General features: G+C 45.7%; 1 protein-coding gene across 1 annotated transcript in view; it reads right to left on the bottom strand.

Annotated features, from left to right (window-relative positions):
- The window catches only part of ASS1 (argininosuccinate synthase 1), a 166,205-nt gene that overhangs the window by 30,511 nt on the left and 114,011 nt on the right, over positions 1–21,683 (bottom strand). The gene's annotated exons all lie outside the window — the stretch shown is intronic.

Below are 21,683 nucleotides of genomic sequence, written 5' to 3'. Positions count from 1 at the left end.
GCAGTCCGACTTCATTCACTCTCAGCTTGCCGCAAAGTGTTATGTGTCATTACTCCCCTGCTGGGGGCAAAGACAGACCACTTCGCACCTTGTGGTGAAAATGTGTAGATTCCCCTTTTTTGAAGAGGCTGAAATGACAGGTTTCACGAACTGATCGCTTCACCGTCTCGAGCCCACTGGACTCCCGCAGGAAGGCTGTAATTAAAGCCCAAGAGCAGGAGAGGAGGCATAGGGAAGACGGGCCTTAAATAACAGTTCTCTTTGTACCCCCTCCATGCCTCCCCTCCCTTGCAATCCCCCTACTTCACTCTCACTTTCGCCCAAGCATAAGCGCTTTTCGGAAATAATACTATTTAAAACAGGAGTGATTGGAAGCCTGGAGGCTCACGTTGTGACTGAGAGCTATAGAACAGGCAACAAAGCTTAGACAGATCTCTCCTAAGGATCGCTGCTCATTTAGATAAGTGTCCGTGCACTTGTAAAGGAGCCTGCCGAGGTGACAGGTTTATTCTCTGGCTGTCAGAAAAACTATGTTGAACACAAAAAGCAACCCCCCCCCCCCCCCAACTTGCTTGACGTGGTGTGCCAAGCCAACGATGGCTGGAAACTGGAGCCAGAAAAGAGATTTGATGCAGCAGATGCGGATGTCTCTTCCAACCATTGAAATGTGCTTAGTTTAAAGGAAACCTGTCATTGAGTTAATGGGAAGGGTGACAATGCCAGACTTCTTCTGAAAATGCTAGTTGCCTGGTTGTATTTGGCTCACTGGCCCAAAACCAGCACGCTCAATTAAGCAGTCAACTAGCATCTTCAAGACAGACCAGCAGTGGCTCATTTATGGCGCTTTTCCACTGCATGGAACCGAACGGTTCGGCTCGCTTTTGTGCTTTTCCACTGCTGGTACCGCATGGAACAGTGTAGAAACGGTTCGGTACGGTACGGCGGCGCTTTTCCACTGCATGGAACCGAACGGTTTGGCTCGCTTTAGTGCTTTTCTACTGCTGGTACCGCATGGAACGGTGTAGAAACGGTTCGGTACGGTACGGCGGCGCTTTTCCACTGCATGGAACCGAACGGTACGGCTCTCAAAAACAGTACCACCTCGATTGTGGTTCCAAGAGGTACCATACCGGTACCATATCCCACAATCCTTTGCATGCAGTCACTACTAGCCACTGATTGGTCAGAGAATCCCACCCACCCAGTTGTTATCCCACCCACTTAACTCTAGTACTACTTTAGTGAAAAGCAAACCGTACCGTACCGAACCGTTCCAACACCGTACCATGCGGTACCAGCAGTGGAAAAGCAAACCGGGCCAAGCAGGGCCAAGTAGAGCCGAGCCGGTACTTGCAGTAGAAAAGTGCCATTACTACACAATCCCTGCGTTCAATGCACATTTACAGTGCATCCAGAAAGTATTCACAGCGCTTCACTTTTTCCACATTTTGGAACACCTGGATCTCCAATTATTTGGGGGGGGGGGGTGGGGGAACCGAAAGACCCATTGTGTTCACTTTAACAGGCATCTCGCCACCAATAGGGGGTTCGACCCTGGGTGAGGAATGTCCTCTTCTCCCTTCTCCTAATATCTCCTTTTCTCTCTAAAGCCCCGTACACACGCGTCGAAAATTGGCAGGGAATTTTCGGCCAACGTCCGATCTGCCGATTTTCGGCTTGTTAGTATGATGCTTCCGACAACCAACTCCGACTTTTCGGCCGAAAAAAATCTGGTGTGCAGACTATAAAATTTTTGTTGGCCGTCAACACAACGGCCGATTTTCATGCAGTCAGTAAAGATTTCGACAGAGAAAAATCTGATGAGCAAGACTGGGCATGCTCAGAGAAGAAAAAACACAAAGAAAGCAACCAAACACATGACATCACTTCTGAAGTAGAATTTTGTTGGGCGGGAAAATTCGTGTGCAGTCTAGGCACATTCCAACCAACAAAACACCACTCTGGACAAAAGACGGACGATCGGTCGGCCGATAATCGTTGCGTGTGTACGGGGCTTTAGTCTTCCAAGCTATGCTACGTATCAGAGGGTTCACTGCTCAACATTGGTACCCTCTTGGCCCCTCTTTGTGGGGCGATGTAAGCTTTGAAGCAGCAAGTGGCCCTCTCTGCACCTACTAAACTCCTCAAGGGACTTACCCCATTTGATACCCCTATGAGGAATGAACATGTCCGCTGCTCACCCTTGACTGGTATGGGGGGTCACTTTGTGTCCTAGTTGGGTTAAATAAAATTCCTCTAGCCCAGGGGTCTTCAAACTATGGCCCTCCAGTTGTTCAGGAACTACAATTCCCATCATGCCTAGTCATGTCTGTGAATGTCAGAGTTTTACAATGCCTGACGGGATGTGTAGTTCCACAACAGCTGGAGGGCCGTGGTTTGAGGATCCCTGCTCTAGCCCTCTGTAACTTTTGCTCATCTTCGATGTAAAACTACGAACATTTTCTGTAATGTGACTCATGCATAAGCCAGTGTGAAAGGTTCTATTTATTTGCACCAGACAGCACAGCCAGGTTGGTGACCAGCAGTGCCGTGACAACATCTAGAGCCCAGGGCGAACATGCCAAACTGTACCCCCCCCCCCCACCTCCAAGATGTATGAGCATTATGTGTCAGCAAAAATCTCCCCACAAAAACACTGAGCGCTAATCTGCATGCTCATCCCCCTAAGCATAAATACCCCCTCCTCCGAGTACAAATCAGCCCCCCTGCTGAAATCTCATCACAAATCTTTGCCGACCGATCCCCCACCCCCCAAAAAAATTGTCTACCCCTAAATATTCCCCTCCTAGTACACATCTTCTCCCCACTTCAAGTCCCCCCCTCCCAGCACAAATTCCCCCCAAATCCCCCCACCTAGCACAAATCTTCATCCCCCTCCCAACACCAATCCCCCTAAATAACCACTCTTAGCACCTCCCCCAAATTTACCCTCCTAGAAGAATACTTACCCCCTGCAGCCCCCAAATTCCCCCTTCTACTACAAATCACCCCCCCCTCCCAATCTCCTTGGGTGCCTCCCCCCATCTCCCATGATACCTCAGTGCCTAGGGCAGCTGCCTCCTGCCCACCCCTTGTCCCGGCCCTGGTGACCAGACCTAACCACTTCAGCCCCGGAAAGGTTTTACCCCCTGAATTACCAGGCCATCTTTTTCGATACAGGACTTCGTTACTTTAACTAACAATTGCGCAGTCGTTGTACTCAAACAAGATGAATGTCCTTTTTTCCGACAAATAGAGCTTTCTTTTGGTGTTATTTGATCACCTGTGCGATTTCTATTTTTACAATAAAAGATCGAAAATTAAAAAAAAAAAAAAAAAAAAAAAAAAATTTTTATACTTTCTGCTTTAAAACATTCCCAATAAAAAAAAAAATGTAAAAAAAAATCTAAATTTCTTCATCAATTTAGGCCAATTTGTATTCTGCTACATATTTTTGGTAAAATAAAAAATCACAATAAGCGTATATTGATTGGTTTGCGCAAAAGTTATTGCGTCTACAAACTATGGGATATTTTTATTTATTTTTTAACTAGTTATGGCAGCGATCAGCGGGACTGCGACAATGCGTTGGACAAATTGACACCTGACACTTTTTTGGGGACCAGTGACATGATTACAGAAATCAGTGCAAAAAATATGCACTGTTACTGTACTAATGACACTGGCAGGGTAGGGGTTAACATCAGAGGTGATCAAAGGGTTAAATGTGTTCCTAGGGAGTGGTTTTTATTAACTGGAGTTAAAGTGGTTATAAAGCAATCCCTAAATGTGGTGGCTGCATTTGTTTTAGTTTTTAAGGCTTTTTTTCACCTGTTGATCTGGCCAGTAACAAACTTCCTGTCCTTGGGTGTCTCCAGTCCACTAGAGGAGCAATGGAGTCACCTTTGGACAAGTGCATTATCAATCTTGGGAGAGGGTAGTATTAGATGCACTAACTTGACTAACATATTAACATACCTCTCAACTTTCAAACTTGAGAATGAGGAACACTTAAGGGGGGGCAAATCGCGAGGTGTGGCCAAACTGAATGGGGATGCACCACAAATGATTGCAGTGCACATGGCTGTGCCGTGGTGGTGTGGATTTGTAGGGGTTAAAACTTCTTCCCACTACTCCTCATTTGCCCTCTGAAAAGCGATCTACTGCACATTGCTCTTCAGAGGATGACCCCAGTGTAAATGAGCACCTAATTCTTGTGACAGGCCAAAAGTGAGAGTTCTAGGGTTAGGACAAACCATAGAACCCTTCCGAGGGGACGGGGGATTACATTTGTCAGCTCTGTGTGTGCACAAAGTGGGGTGGGGGCGTAGCCACCTGCGCTCCCGTGAACTTGGCTGGCAGTTCCCTGCCGTTACTCAGACAGAGAGGTGGTGGAGGGAAGGTACATGGGGGGACCGGAGGGTCGAGAGGAAGGAGTGGGAGCAGCCAAGGGGGATACACTGTGTATGTGACACCACACACCACAATCCAGTCTCTGTCAGCTGCAATACAGAGACTGGACCACACAGTGTGTGGTACCCCATACACCCCGCACAACCAGTGCCCATGCTAGCCTGCCCCCGCCTGAAAAGTCACTGGAACCAAGTTCCAGAAACTTGTCCTGGCACTAGGCTCTACTCTTGGACTCAGACAGGATTCACAGAGACTTAAATCAGGTGCTAAAGAGGTGTGACCATATGTTAACTCTACAAATTCTGGATGCATACTGCTATATACCCTTTCTAGCAAACTCTGTGAACCAAAAGTCCCTGTTTTTTTTTGCATACATTGCAATACACGCTTAAGCTGGCCAACTGCATCAAATGGCCAGTCCCTACTCTGCTCTGCAAAATGCAAATGCCAGTGGATATAGTGCCAATATGGGGGCAGATTGACACAGGTGGTAGGAGATCTACCAGTGAAGGTCTGGTCACTGACCTGCAATGCAATAGAAGATAAACCTGTGCTTAAATAGTTTTTACATGTAAATCATCCATCAGGTGCTAAAGGAGTGTGAGCTCATGTTAACACTAGATATTCTGGATGAACCCTTCGCACACTGCTTTATACCCTTTCTAGCAAAATTTGCTCTACAAACAGGGATTTTTAGTTCACACACATTGCAATTTATGTTTAGGTTGGCCAACTGTGTCAAAGCAATCCCTCTATGGCCAGTCCCTACTCTGCTCTGCAAAATGCAAATGCCAGTGGATCTAGTGCCAATATGGGGGCAGATTGACACAGGTTGTAGGAGATCTACCAGTGAAGGTCTGGTCAGTGACCTGCAATGCAATAGAAGATAAACCTGTGTTTAAATCCCAATAGTTTTTACATGTAAATCATCCATCGGGTGTGAGATCATGTTAACACTAAAAATTCTGGATGAACCCTTTGCACACTGCTTTATACCCTTTCTAGCAAACTTAGCCCTACAAACAGGGATTTTTAGTTCACACACATTGCAATATATGTTTAGGTTGGCCAACTGTGTCAAAGCAATCCCTCTATGGCCAGTCCCTACTCTGCTCTGCAAAATGCAAATGCTACAGTGGACACAATGTCAACATGGGGCAAATAGAGACAAATTGCAGGAGAGCCACCAGGTTCAGGTCTGGCAACTGACCTGCAATGCAATGGAAATAAGATACACCTGTTCTCAGATCCCAATAGCTTGTATATGTTAATCGTTCATCAGGTGCTAAATGTGTGTGACCACATGTTAACACTACAAATTCTGGATGAACCCTTTGCATGCTGCTAAATACCCTTTCTAACAAACTTTGCAAAAAACAAAAAAAACTAAACAGGGATTTTTAGTTCACATACTTTGCAATACATGTTTCAGCCGTCCAACTGTGTCAAAGTTAATATGGACCCTTTCTAGCAAACTTTGCAAAACAAAAAGCATTGCAGGTCAGTGGCCAGACCTAAACCTTGTAGCCCTCCAATAAAGCCCCGTACACACGCACCGATTGTCGGCCGAACGATCGGCCGTCTTTTGTCCAGTGCTGTCGTGTTGGTTGAAAAGTGCTCAAGACTGCACACGAATTTTGTCGGCCAACAACAACCAACTTCAGAAGTGATGTCATGTGATGGTTAACTTTCCGTGTGTTTTTTCTTCTCTGAGCATGCCCAGTCTTGCTCATCTGGCTTTTGTCGGCCGAAATCTGTACTGACTGAAGAACAGTCGGCCGTTCTGGTGTTGGCCAACAAAAATTTTATAGCATGCAGACCAGATTGGCAGTCGGTTGTCGGAAGCATCATACTAACAAGCCGACAATCGGCCGATCGGATGTTGTCCGAATATTTACGGCCGACAATCGGTACGTGTGTACGGGCCTTTACTTGTGTGTACGGGCCTTTACTTTGCTCTATATAGTAACAGTATATCCACTGGGGCATTTGTATTTTGCAGAGCAGAGTAGGGACTGGCCATAGAGGGATTACTTTGACTTGTATTGCAATATATGTGAACTAAAAATCCCTGTTTTCTTATTTTTTGCAAAGTTTGTAAGTAAGGGTTTTTAGCAGCGTGCAGAGGGTTCATCCAGAATTTTTAGGCATATTTTAGGTGCATATATTTAGATACATTGGAACTTTGTTTACATTGATAATTGCACTGTGCACTTTAGCGCCGGTTCACATTACCGCGACGCTACTTGCAGGGGCGACCTCCGAGATCGCGGTGCGAGCAGCGCGCCGCGACCTCGGAGCGGCCGCCACGGACTTCATAACATTGAAGTCTATGGCGGTCGCCTCCTGGTCGCCCCAAAGAAGCTCCGGACCCTTTTTCTAGGTCGGAGCGACTTGTGTGGCTCCTATTAGAACGGGTCCGCAGCTTCCCTATGGGAGGCGACCTGCGGCGACCTGTGAGGTGACCAGGTCGCCTCACAGGTCGCCCCAGTGTGAACCGGCACTTAAAATTTGATATTTATTTATTATTCTGGATCCCACGGAAATTTGAATATTGGTTATGAAATTTTGAGCGCTGTCCCCCCCCCTTTCTGTTTTACATATTTTAGGTGCACTACTATTGAACTCTGTAGAACGTGTGCTTTGACAAAGCACATCAAAGTTGCGGCATGCTGGACTTTTTTTTTTTTTAGCGCACATAAAACAGTGCCATACCCTAATTTCACACTTGCTAAAAATAATAATGCTGACAGTAATGTGAACAAGCAGGCCTAAAGGTTTAACACATATTTAAGGTGCATTAAAAAAAAAAAAAACACACCCCAGACGCCCTCCAGGTAATTTTTTTTACCTCGCAGATATTCCACCTTCCATCTTACTGGTATTTGATTAATACTTCTCAAATGCTTGTCAAAAGGCTCTGTAAATGCTAGAGGCACGTTTACCGTAGATTTCAATGGAAGTCTAACACCGTGACATGAAGTGGTCCAAACACTATAAACTGCATTTTCCAAATGTGAACAGCTCTGCCTGCATTCCATATTATCCACTGCAGGCTGCTTTACTAGGCATTCAAGGAGCATATGCCAGTGTGAACAGGGCCTTAGTGATTGAGGCTGGGTTCACATTGGTGCAATGCCAGCCATCGCATGTGATTTGCACCGCATGCCTGAGCACATCACATGCAATGTCTATGCAGTGCAAATTCAGCCATACAGTTTGTTTGGCTGAAATCGCATTGCATTCGGACCAAAAAGGTGCAGGGCCCTTTTTTTGGTCAGCACTGGCCTCGAATCGCATGGGTGTTCAGACCCATGCGATCCGATTCCGTCTGATTCCACATTGCGCACTATGTTCTATGACCTGATTTGGGGGGTGTCATTAACTTTATATTGACACCCTCAGCGGTTTGCAGAGAGCAGTGTGAACTGCTTGCGATTCAGATGCGTTGTGGGAACCCGCACAGGATCCGCTGTGGTTCCTACAGCGCACCAGTGGGAACCCAGCCTAAAGTTGAACTCCAGGCAAAAGACACAAATTTCTAGATTGTAAGCTCTAACGAGTAGGGCCCTCTAAATCCTCCTGTATTGAATTGTATTGTAACTGTATTGTCTTTCCTCATATTGTAAAGCGCTGTGCAAACTGTCGGTGCTATATAAATCCTGTATAAGAATAATAATAAATGCAACTTCGTAATCATTTCGGGCTACTTGAATTTGACTTTGTATCAGCCTCTTGCATCCCCCGTATAGCAGTCTACAGCAGAGCTTAGAGAGGGGGAAGGAAAAGCAGCAAAATGAGTCAATTAAGTGTATTGTAGTGCAAAACAGCATGCTGACAGGAGAAGACAGCAAAGTGACAGAGATGAGCTTTTCAGTATGCTGGTTTTCTTTTTAGGGTCCTTTAACACGGGCTTACCGCCCGGCAGGCTCCGTTTTGCTCAGTGGGGATTGATCCGGGGATCCCCTCTGAGCAGGCGGATGACAGATCCGTCTTCGCTTACTTTGCAGAGACAAAGCTGTCAGAGCCCCACTCTCCTCTATGGGAGATCGGCTGAAAATGGACCGCCTGTCCTTTTCATTAGATCCAATCCTCCAGATGGATGGAAAATAGGGTTTCCACCTGCCTGGATTTCAGGGACCACATCGGGTAGCAGCGGGTGTCAGCGCAGATGTCACCACTGACATCTGCTGCTTCATAGAGGTACATGGAGCATCCAATGAGGTCTGCCTGAAAAACTGACAGGCGGACCTTATCGGAAAGCCTGTGTGAAAGGGGCCTTACAGTAGAGCAGAGGTCTCAAACTGGTGGCCCTCCAGCTGTTGCAGAACTACAATTTCCCATTAAGGATGGCAAGACATTGACAGTTACAAGCATGACTCCCGTAGGCAGAGGCACGATGGGACTTGTATTTTGGCAACAGCTGGAGGGCCGCCAGTTTGAGTCCCCTGCTTTAGTGCATTGGGGTGCCAATCAAAATGTTATATGACGTTGGGCCTGCCCCTGGAAAGACGTCACCAATGACGAAACGCGTCTGACGTTCGGCCTGCCCTGGGAAGATCCTGCACTAAAGCAATGCATTGCATTACACACTTTTTTGGCACGTCTAAATTTTCACAACGTAGTTCTGCAATAGCTGGAGGGCTGCCGGTTTGAGACCCCCTCCAGTAGAGTCACAGACTGGGGGGTGGGAAGGAGACCTGTAACTAAAACTTCAGCAGAGAAGGATCAGACAAATATCAGGCCCCCCTCCCTTCCAGGACTGCATGGCAGAGCTTTGTTAATCTGAGGATGTTGTCAAATAAAGAAGCAGTCGTATATGTAATCAAACTTTGCATCCAGCTGTTTTGCCTGGAATTCAGCATTGACAGCTCCTGTACACCTATGCTGACAGGCATTGCCCCCATCCCATCTCAGGTTCATATCCAGGCCCAATTTTCCTGCGTCCGTGACTTAGCAGAACTACTCAGCGATAGCAAGATGTCCGTTCATTTCACAACTCTTTTACTCTCCAGCGGAGAATTCTATTTGCCGCTGACCCAGGTGACATCTTGAAAGCTTATTAAAGACTGTCGTTGTCACAAGAGATTTCCTGCTAAGTCAGCCGCAAAACTGGCGACCGAGGTGAGGAGGTTAAAACCTTCGTATTTTAGTGCGTCTACAAATTTACTCTCAATAGACCAAGTCCAGCGTTCTGCTAAACCGAGGAAAACAGACCTCGTCTACTTCCCCGGCTACAGCATCGGCGTTCAGACGTTACCAGGCCGCGGGAAAGCATGGGAACATGGGGGAGCAACAATCGCTCGCACCTAAGGCCATAACCATGTGTGATGGGGCCCCACAGCAAATGGTGTAAGGGGCCCCTCCGTCTGTCCAAGTTTTACAACAAAAGCCATTAACCCCTTGGAGCCTAAGTGCCGGTTCACACATATGCGATGCGGGAACCCTGTGAATCCACTGCGGGTTCCCGCATTTCGCACTCGACTCGCAGGCAGTTCACACTGCCATAGGCGAATCGCTGGGGGTGTCAATACAAAGTTAACGACACCCCTAGATCAGTTCGCATATCTCAGCGCGAACTGTCAATTCGGACATAAATCGGATCGTATAGGTGTGAACACCCATCCCATGCGATCCAATTCTGGTGAGGACCAAAAAAAAGGGTCCTGTGCGACTTTGGTCTGAATGCGATGCAAATTTAGCCATACAAGCCATACAATCTGTATAGCTGAATTTCCAACGCACAGACATTGCATGTGATTTGCACAGCAGTGCGAAGCACATGCAATGTCTGCCATCGCACCAGTGTGAACAGCACTAACAAGTGCGCTGTAAATCACACGCAGTGTCTGACATCGCATATGTGTGAACCGGCACTAAGCCTTTTTCTGACATATGTTGCTTACAAGTTAAAATCAGTATCTTTTGCTAGAAAATCACTTAGAACCCCCAGACATTATATATATATATATATATATATATATATATATATATATATATATATATATATATATATATATTTTTTTTTTTTTACCAGAGACCCTACAGAATGAAATGGCGATCGCGAACAAGCGGGGGTGGGAGCGCGCCTCAGGCGGCGCACGCTTTAGCCCCAGGCGGCGCGCGCTCGCCCCCTAGAGCCTCACAGGCTAGTGACGTACCCCTACGTCACTTTGCCAGTGAGGGGCTGACCGCCGCCATATATAGTCGTGCGGCAGTCGGCAAGTGGTTAATTGAAGAAAAAAAAAAAACAGTAGAGTAAATAGATACCCAACATGTTATGGTTTAAAATTGCGCACACTCCTGGAATGGGGGACAAACTACGGTACTTAAAAATCTCCATAGGCGACGCTTTAGAAATTTTAATTGGTTACCTATTTAGAGTTACAGAGGAGGTCTAATGCTAGAAATGTTGCTCTCGCTCTAACAATCGCGGGAATACCACACATGTGTGGTTTGAACACAGTTTACATATGCGGGTACAACTTGCCTATGCGATGGCTTCTGAGAGCGAGCACGGAGGGACGGGGCGCTTCAATCTTATTTTATTTCTTAATTATATATATTTTTTTTTTTTTTTTTTTTACACTGTCCATTTAAAAAAAATGTTTTTTGATCACTTTTATTGCTGTCACAAGGAATGTAAACATCCCTTGTGACAGTAATAGGTAGTGACAGGTACACTTTATGGAGGGATCGGGGTCCCATAAAAGACCCCAAACCCCTCCTTTGCACTTAAAAGCATTCAAAACGCCAAGTTTGGATGTTTTGAATGCTTTCATTTTGTTTTTAAATCTGGCCCCTTTAAGGCTCCAGTACCCGGAAGTGATGTCATGAGATCGCGTCCGGGTTTTTACATCAGAGATCCAATCAGAGTCAAACCTGGCTTTGTTCGGGTCTCTGGCCAGCCGGCGGATGTGCCAGTGGGATGGGAGACCCGGGCGAGTGGTGGGCCAGTTATGGGCGAGTGGGGTGGGGGGGATGGATGGGGGGTGGGGGGAGTCCCTTCCCGCTCCTTGTAATGACAACCGAGCGGCTGCTTAGCCACATTGGTTGTTATTACAAGAAAGCCGACCGTTGGCTCTAAACAATCGTACCGGAGTGATGCCTTTAGCTGCAGGCATCACAGGAAGGGACAGCGTCAGGGTTGCAGGGAGGGTAGTTGTCGGGGGTTGCATGGAAGGACAGTGTCAGGGTTGCAGGGAAGGACAGTGTCAGGGTTTGCTTGGAAGGACAGCGTCAGGATTGCAGGGAGGTACAGTGTCATGGTTGCAAGGAGGGACAGTCTCAGGGTTGCAGGGAGGGACAGTCTCAGGGTTGCAGGGAGGGACAGTCTCAGGGTTGCAGGGAGGGACAGCCTCAGGGTTCCAGGGAGGGACAGCCTCAGGGTTCCAGGGAGGGACAGCCTCAGGGTTCCAGGGAGGGACAGCCTCAGGGTTCCAGAGAGGGACAGTGTCAGGGTTGCAGGTAGGGATAGTGTTAGGGTTGTTTGGAAGGACAGTGTCAGGGTTGCAAGGAGGGACAGCCTCAGGGTTGCAGGGAGGGACAGTGTCAGCTTTGAAGGGAGGGACAGTGTCAGGGTTGCAGGGAGGGACAGCTTCAGGGTTGCAGGGAGGGACAGGGTCAAGGTTGTAGGGAGGGAAAGTGTCAGGGTTGCATGGAGGGACAGTGTCAGGGTTGCAGGTAGGGATAGTTTTCGGGTTGTTTGGAAGGACAGTGTCAGGTTTGCCAGGTGGGACAGCCTCAGGGTTGCAAGGAGGGAGTGTCAGGGTTACAGGGAGGGACAGCGTCAGGGTTGCAGGGAGGGACAGCGTCAGGGTTACAGGGAGGGACAGCGTCAGGGTTACAGGGAGGGACAGCGTCAGGGTTACAGGGAGGGACAGCGTCAGGGTTACAGGGAGGGACAGCGTCAGGGTTGCATGGAAGGGACAGCGTCAGGGTTGCATGGAAGGGACAGCGTCAGGGTTGCATGGAAGGGACAGCGTCAGGGTTGCATGGAAGGGACAGCGTCAGGGTTGCATGGAAGGGACAGCGTCAGGGTTGCAGGGACGGACAGTGTGATGGTTGCAGGGAGGGACAGGGTCAGGCTTGCAGGGAGGGACAGGGTCAGGCTTGCAGGGAGGGACAGGGTCAGGCTTGCAGGGAGGGACAGGGTCAGGCTTGCAGGGAGGGACAGGGTCAGGCTTGCAGGGAGGGACAGCGTCAGGCTTGCAGGGAGGGACAGCGTCAGGCTTGCAGGGAGGGACAGCCTCAGGCTTGCAGGGAGGGACAGCCTCAGGCTTGCAGGGAGGGACAGCCTCAGGCTTGCAGGGAGGGACAGCGTCAGGCTTGCAGGGAGGGACAGCGTCAGGGTTGCAGGGAGGGACAGCGTCAGGGTTGCAGGGAGGGACAGCGTCAGGGTTGCAGGGAGGGACAGCGTCATAGTTGCAGGGAGGGACAGCGTCAGGGTTGCAAGGAGAGACAGTGTTAGGGGGTTACAAATTATGTGCTGGAAACTCTGAAAACTGGTTTCACAGCACTACAAGCTAACATACCAGTAAAGCCAAAATTCTTCCCCTTTCACTTGGTTTAAAAAAATATTTTATTGCTGTAAGACTTTTTTCCTTCCTGTTGTATCCTATCCCCACTCCCACCATTGGCTGGGGTGCTTCCTAAACGATCTGCTTTGTGAGGATGCAATGTCAGAGATCAGGGAGAATTAGTAAAATGTCTCGTTGCCTCAACCAATGAAATTCTCTCTCTGACTAGATAAATGATACCTGACTGCTATTGCCAAGAAACCTTTCTTTGCTTTGCCTCCCGGGGAATCATTGATGGCGTTGCTTTACATTTCCCTGACACGGGCAGCATAGTATAACAAGGCGAGGCAGCAGTGGATTCTGGGAAAAGTGATTAAGTTATCACAACAACATGAAAAAATAATATCTGTGTTATTTGTCAACATTTTTTCTTTTCCATATATAAGTTTCTTTTCAGGCTCACAGCGGGCTGAAGAAAAAGGGGGGGGGGGGGGGGGAACGTATTTTTATATTTTCAATGCTGTGACAGCTGTCTGCGGTGAGAAAGCAGCAGGCTGTATATGCCGACATAGAACCATGACGAGGACGGGAGACAGATGCCTCCCACACAGTCGCCATTAGAGGATCTCTATTACCATGGCCTGCAATGTTCCTCTATGGTAGATCATAAGCTTAATAATAGCATGCAATGCCAAGCTGCTGTTTCCAAAGCAAGCAAAGTCCTTTCTTGTATTAACAGAGGCATGGACTCCAGAGAGAGAGAGAGATATAATTTTGCCCCTGTATAAATCATTAGTAAGACCTCATCTGGAATATGCAGTTTAGTTTTTGGCAGCAGTTCTTAAAAAAGGATATCGGGGAACTGGAGAAAGTGCAGAGAAGGGCAACCAAACTGATAAGAGGCATGGAGGAGCTCAGCTATGAGAAAAGATTAGAGGAACTGAATTTATTCTCTCTTGAGAAGAGGAGATTAAGGGGGGATATAATCACCATGTATAAATACATAAGGGGTCCATATAGTGAACTTTGTGTGGAGTTGTTCACTTTAAGGTCAACACAGAGGACAAGGGGGCCCTCTTTACGTCTAGAGAAAAACAGATTTCGTCTCCAAATATGGAAAGGTTTCTTCACCATAAGAGCTGTGAAAATGTGGAATAGACTCCCTCCAGAGGTGGTTCTGGCCGGCTCACTAGATTGCTTTAAAAAAGGTCTGGATTCTTTCCTAGGTGTACTTAATATAAGTGGGTATTAAACATTTTTTTTTTAGGTAAAGTTGATCCAGGGAATATCCGATTGCCTCTCGGGGGATCAGGAAGGAATTTTTCCCCATGCTGTAGCAAATCGGATCATGCTTTGCTGGGGTTTTTTTTTCGCCTTCCTCTGGATCAACAACGGTTATAGGATTGTGTATATGGGATTGTATGGTTGGGTTTTCAATACTGTTTTTTTTTTTTTTTTGGTTGAACCGGATGGACTTGTGTCTTTTTTCAACCTATGTAACTATGGAGGGTGAGGAGCTAAGGAGGAATAAGACATACGCACGTTATAAGCCCACTGTGTTGGAACTCTTACGTCCCCAAGGTCCTTATGGAACCCACCTAATATCGTCTATTTATAAAATTCTTCACGATGCTGTTCCGCTTAATGATAGTTACCATTCCTAAAAGAAAAAATGGTCTCAAAATATGCAACGACCCATCTCTCTCCCACAATGGCAGAAAATTTGGGACTCGGTTTCTAGGGCTTCAAGATGCGTGGAGCAGAGAGAGACGGCCTATACGGCAGCCTTTCCCAACCTTTTCAACACAAAGGAACCCTGGAAATAGCTTTTGGTTTTAGGGAACCCCTATAAAATGGCTATATCTACAACTCATGATACATTAGTGTGATGGTCAGTGGGAAGAATGCTCCTTACACTTGTGGTCATTGGGAAGAATTACCCCATTACTGATAGTTAAAAAGATGAATGGTGCCAGTGGGAACTTATCTGAGAGGCGGAAATTGGACATTGCTTAAAGCCCTGTACACACAAGTAGAAATTGGGGCTGGGAAATTTCGTCCGACAACCGATCTGCCGATTTTCGGCTTGTTAGTATGGTACTTTCGACAACCGACTCCGACTTTTCGGCCGAAAAAATCCTGCTGTGCAGGCTATATAATTTTTATCGACCGTCAAAAAACGTCCGATTTTCTTCTCAGTACAGATTTCGATGGGGAAAAATCTTATGAGCAAGACTAGGCATGCTTAGAGATGAAAGAACACATAGAAAACAATCCAACACATGACATCACTTCTGAAGTAGAATTCTGTCGTGCGGGAAAATTTGTGTGCAGTCTAGAGCACATTCCAACCAACAGACACCACTCTGGACAAAAGACGGAAGACCGGTCGGCGGAAATTCGTTGCATGTGTACTAGGCTTAAGGAACCCCTAGCAACCTCTGGAGGAACCCTAAGGTTCTATGGAACCCTTGTTGAGAAACTCTGCTATAAGGTATTGCTTTTCTGGTATAGAACTTCGCAGGTTCTTCACAGGTATAGCCTTGAGGTTTTCCGGCTGTGCTGGAGGTGCCATGGTGACGTGGGTTCACATTATCACATTTTTTTGGGATTGTCCTATTATCTGACCTTTTTGGTCCTCAATTCAGTGTCTTCTACAAAACCTTTTTTGGGACGATGCTGTTCCGCTTATTGATTCTCATCATCCCTATATGAAAAAATGGTCTCAAAATAGTCAACGACCCAACTCTCTCGCACAATGGCAGAAAATTTGGGACTCGGTTTCGAGGGCTTCGAGATGCGTGGAGCAGAGAGAGACCTATAAGGCACCCTTTCTCAACCTTTTCAACACAAAAGGAACCCGGAAATAGATTTTTGGTTTTAGGGAACCCCTATAAAAATGACTATATCTACAACTCATGATACATTAGTGTGATGGTCAGTGGGAAGAATGCTCCTTTCACTTGTGGTCATTGTGAACAATTACCTCCTTACAGATAGCTAAAAAGAGGAATGGTGTCAGAGGGAACTTATCTAAGAGGCCGAAATTGGTCATTGCTCAAGGAACCCCTAGCAACCTCTGGAGGAATCCTAGAGTTCTATGGAACCCTGGTTGAGAAACTCTGCTATAAAGTATTGCTTTTCTGGTATAGAACTCAAGAGGTTCTTCACAGGTATAGCCCTGAGGTTTCCCGGCTGTGCTGGAGGTGCCATGGTGACGTGGGTTCACATTATCACATTTTATGGGATTGTCCTATTATCTGACTATTTGGTCCTCAATTCAGTCTCTTCTACAAAACCTTTTTTGGGACGATGCTGTTCTGCTTATTGATTCTTACCATCCCTATATGAAAAAATGGTCTCAAAATATTCAACCTCTGGAGGAACCCTAGGGTTCTATGGAACCCTGGTTGAGATACTCTTGCTTTTCTGGTATAGAACTCCACAGGTTCTTCACAGGTATAGCCTTGAGGTTTCCCGGCTGTGCTGGAGGTGCCATGGTGACGTGGGTTCACATTATCAAATTTTTTTGGGATTGTCCTATTATCTGACCTTTTTGGTCTCCTTTACAAAACCTTCTTGGGACAAATCTTCCCCTGGACCCAGTCCACTTCCTTTTAGGATTACCTATCCCTGGCAACTCCAAACACACCAAGAAATTAGTTGCCTTCATTTTTTTAGCTGCTAAACGGGTTATACCCCTAGGATTGATATAGGAAAGAGGTATAGGTGGTGCTGCCTAAAACATGTGTTCGATCCTCATAAAAATATATAGTGAATAAATAAAATAAAAATGTCAATAAAATAAGAAAAAAGGTGCCATCTCCTTGAGACAATTCATACATAAAAACATAAGTGATATACTGAATTACATACATAATCCAATGGTGATCAAATATAACAAGCTCCAACACACTACGTCATACGAATCTAATAATCCAAAAAATGTGCAAAAAATGCAATACACAAATTATCACAAATATAATAATCCAAAAAATTCACAAGTCCTTGTATGATAATAAAGTGATAAGTGCAAAAAAGTGCAATAACAGTCTGCGAGGCAAAATACAAAGGTTAATCCACCCGTGCTCCCCCCTCTCAGGTCCACACTCACCAGAGGCCTTAGGATGGTTGTCTCCCCCCCCACATACTCTCCCTATTGTTACAGGCTATAGCTCATATTCGCAGAATGTAACATATCACAGCAATGGTACATGATTCCTTACCCCAATTTTCATAAATTTGGGACTTATGGGATAACTCTGAGCTTAACCAGGAATCGTTGTCCCAAGCCCCTAAATAAATACTTCGTATTCTATAATATTTAAAGGATAAGTCAACCCCAAAACTAAAATCCCTACATCTACAGGCCTCCATGGTCTAACACTAACCTATCTAGCCCTATAAAGAAGAAATCAGTATATATTATACATATACCTTTTTTGAAGCCAATCCGACCCGGTCTCCAGCCGCGGAAGCTCTACAAAGGACACGGCCAACAACGGCTGTGAAATAAATAAGAAATGACGTCACCCATAGACTTACTATGGGGCTTCCGTTGTCGGCTCTGCACCTGCCTACACAGTGAAGCCGCGGCGGACAGCTCAGCTTGGGATCGGGTCGGATCGGCTTCAAAAAAGGTATGTATACTGATTTCTTCTTTACAGGGCTTGATAGGTTAGTGTTAGATCAAGGATGTCTGTAGATGCAGAGATTTTAGTGTTAGGGTGGACTTATCCTTTAACCTTCCTAGCAGTGTGGCTCGGGGTTAAATTTCAGTGCCAAAAGCGGTAACCCCGAGTGTGGCTCGGGGTACCGCTAGGAAGATCGCTGGATCCTGGTACTGGATCCTGGTGAAAATCATTCAGGTAATTTTCAAACTGATCATGTGGTTTGATTTACTTTTTACATCTAGATTTTTCTATTTGAAAATGAATGCATGGAAGAAATTAATTTACTGTCTGTGTTGCATATACAGTGTCTTGAAAAAGTTTTCATACACCTTAAAATCTTCCACATTTTGTCATGTTAAAACCAAAAATGTAAATGTATTTTAATAGGATTTTACGTGATGGATCAACACAAAGTGGCACATAATTGTGAAGTGGAAGGAAAATGATAAATGGTTTTCAATATTTTTTACAAATAAATATGTGAAAAGGGTGGTGTGCATTTGTATTCACCCCCCTGAGTCAATATTTTGTAGAACCACCCTTCACTGCAATTACAGCTACAAGTCTTTTTGGGGATGCCTCTACCAGCTTTGCACATCTAGAGAGGGACATTTTTGCCCATTCTTCTTTGTAAAATATCTCAAGCTCTGTCAGATTGGATGGAGAGCATCTGTGAACAGCAATTTTCAAGTCACAGATTCTTAATTGGATTTAGGTCTGGACTTTGACTGGGCTGTTCTAACATCTCAATATGCTTTGATCGAAACAATTCAATTTTAGCTCTGGCTGTAGGTTTAGGGTCGGTGTCCTGCTGGAAGGTGAACCTCCCCCCTAGTCTCAAGTCTTTTGCAGACTCTAACAGGTTTTCTTCTAAGATTGTCCTGTATTTGGCTCCATCCATGTTCCCATCAACTCTGACCAGCTTCCCTGTCCCTGCTGAAGGAAAGCATCCCCACAACATGATGCGGCCACCACCATGTTTCACGGTGGGGATGGTGTGTTCTGGGTGATGTGCAGTGTTAGGTTTCTGCCACACATAGCGTTTTGCTTTTAGGCCAAACAGTTCAATTTTGGTCTCATCTGACCAGAGCACCTTCTTCCACATGTTTGCTGTGTCCTCCACATGGCTTCTCGCAAACTGCAAACAGGACTTCTTATGGCTTTATTCCAACAATGGCTTTCTTCTTGCCGCTCTTCCATAAAGGACAGGTTTGTGGAGTACATGACTAATAGTTGTCCTGTGGACAGATTCTGCCACCTGAGCTGTGGATCTCTGCAGCTCCTCCAGAGTTACCATGGACCTCTTTGCTGCTTCTCTGATGAATGCTCTCCTTGCTCGGCCTGTCAGTTTAGGTGGACGGCCATGTCTTGGTAGGTTTGAAGTTGTGCCATACTCTTTCCATTTTCGGATGATGGATAGAACAGTGCTCTGTGAGATGTTCAAAGCTTGGTGTGATGGACTCCGTACTCAAGAAGAGTATGTCTGCCTTAAAAGCTTTGCTTGCCTGGCAGCAGCATGATCCAAGATCCCTTAGCCCAGTGGTCCTCAACTCCGGTCCTCAGGGCCCACTAACAGATTTTAAGTATTACCTTGGGGAGATGCAGAGTACTGCAATCACTGAGCAGCAAATGATATCACCTGGGATGTATTTCAGTTATCTTGCAAACCTGGCCTGTTAGTGGGCCCTGAGGACCAGGGTTGAGGACCAATGCCTTAGCCCACCCAGTCACTTGTCGAGACATGAGTGTAGGGTGGTAAGAAGCATAAGAATGTTTATTCAAACACAGGCACAAAGATATACACTCTGGGACAATCCCCCCCTCTACTTTAGCAGCTAATCCGCATACACATATACATCCCATAATAGGTTGATCCTAAGGCATACAGAAACAATAGAACAATGGGATATAGGCACATAACAATAACAAACCCCACTCCACCTCAAACTATCTAGCAATGGTCTATGAGATAAACTCCTACAAGCAGCCTGAAAAGATCGAACCATGTGTCATAATATAGTTCTTAAGAGATATTGTTCTTAAGAGATATTGTTCATAATTATTACTGTCCCAAGTGAAAGAGCCCCTTCATTCTTTCAACACAAACCACACATATAGAACCCAGGATAACCGGGGTAACACGAAATGCCGAGTCCATTGTGGTTGTACTGTGAATCTGGTTAATGCAGACCCAACTGGGGTTCTCAGACACCCTGTGCTCCTAATAGACGCAAGGTGACTTGAGCCCCGTACACACGTACTGATCGTCGGCCGACGATCGGCTGTCTTTTGTCCAGGGCTGTCGTGTCTGTTGAAAACTGCAAAAGAATGCACACGAATTTTGTTGGCCAACAACAGCCGACTGCAGAAGTGATGTCATGTGATGGTTAACTTTCCTTGTCTTTTTTCTTTTCTGAGCATGCCCAGTCTTGCTAATCTGCTGTCTGTCGGCCGAAATCTGTACTGACTGGCGAACATTCGGCCGTTCTGGTGTTGGCCAACAAAAATTTTAATGCCTGCACACCCGATTCTGTTCGGCCGAAAATGCGCTGTCGGCTGTCGGAAGCATAATACTAACAAGCCTGCAATCGGCCGATCGGTCGTCGGCCGAATCTTTACGGCCGACAATCGGTACGTGTGTACGAGGCATTACACATAGGAGGGGCCGGGGAAGCTGGACAAGGAGCTTCCCTGACCTCTCTGAGGTAATCTAGGTTCCACAAGCCCCCCGCCCAAAGTGACACTCCGTTTTTATAACCTAACCCTGCTTTAAACTTCTCCACAACTTTATCCCTGACCTGTCTGGTGTGTTCCTTGACCTTCATGATGCTATTTGTTCACTAAGGTTCTCTAACAAACCTCTGAGGGCTGCACAGAACAGCTGTATTTATACTGAGATTAAATTACACACAGGTGGACTCTATTTACTAATTAGGTGACTTCTGAAGGCAATTGGTTCCACTAGATTTTAGTTAGGGGCATCAGAGTAAAGGGGGTGGAATACAAATGCACGCCACACTTTTCACATATTTATTTGTAAAAAAATTTGAAAACAATTGTGAAGTGGAAGGAAAATTATAAATTATGTGCCACTTTGTGTCGGTCTATCACATAAAATCCCAATAAAATACATTTACGTTTTTGGTTGTATCATGACAAAATGTGGAAAATTTCACTGCAAGTATAGCCAGAATATGGGGCTTACCCGGCATCCTTCGCTAACTGTTTAGAGGAGAAAAAAAAAATTAACTTTTCAGAAACTTCCAACTAACACGTTAAACGAAATCACCATTTCTTGTCTTTTCCATACAGGGTTCATTAAAAAGATAAAAGAAACTGAAGACAAAAAAAAAAAAAAAAAAAAAAAAAAAAAAGGGGACAATTAAATCAGAAAAGAGAAAAAAAAAAAAAAAAAAAAAACCTTCTTTTGTTCATTTGGCGAAATTAAAAGCCCGAGCATGCAGCACTTCTTCCCTCCCACAGATTTAATTTACTTCACTTAATTAGCCCTCCTTCAGTGCAAAAACCATAATTTGATAATGAGGTTGTGAAAAGACATAATATGCATCAAATCTATTGCAATTTCAGCTGCCCTTGCGTTCCCGGAACACGGTCTATTGTTAGGGGAGCGGCAGCGAGCTCCATGAGACATGCTGTCACACAAATACTGGTGAAACTAGCGGCACGCGCGCACCTGTGCCAGCGCCTTCTTCCCTCCTGCCCCGTTGGTACCTGTGGCTTGGGTTAACCCCTCTGCTGCCATAGTCCAGCAACTAGCCTTGTATAGAGAATAAGCAAACTAACATGAATGGAGGGAATTTAAGCTTTTACATTTTAATTTACTAAAGCAGATGTAGAAACTGACAACTAAATCAGATTCTCGTGGTATATACATTGAACCCGGAAAGTATTCATGGCGCTTCATTTTTCCACATTTTGTTATGTTACAGCCTTATTCCAAAATGGATAAAATTCATTATTTTCATTCAAAATTCTACAAATACCCCATAATGACAACAAGAAGTTTGTTTGAAATCTTTGCAAATTTATTAAAAATAAAAAAAATCCCATGTACCTA

The sequence above is a fragment of the Pelophylax lessonae genome (assembly GCF_965119305.1).
Source record: "Pelophylax lessonae genome assembly, chromosome: 7".
In the NCBI taxonomy this organism is placed as follows: Eukaryota; Metazoa; Chordata; class Amphibia; order Anura; family Ranidae; genus Pelophylax; species Pelophylax lessonae.
Note: the sequence above shows the minus strand (reverse complement) of the source record. Positions and strands in the feature narration are given on the sequence as shown.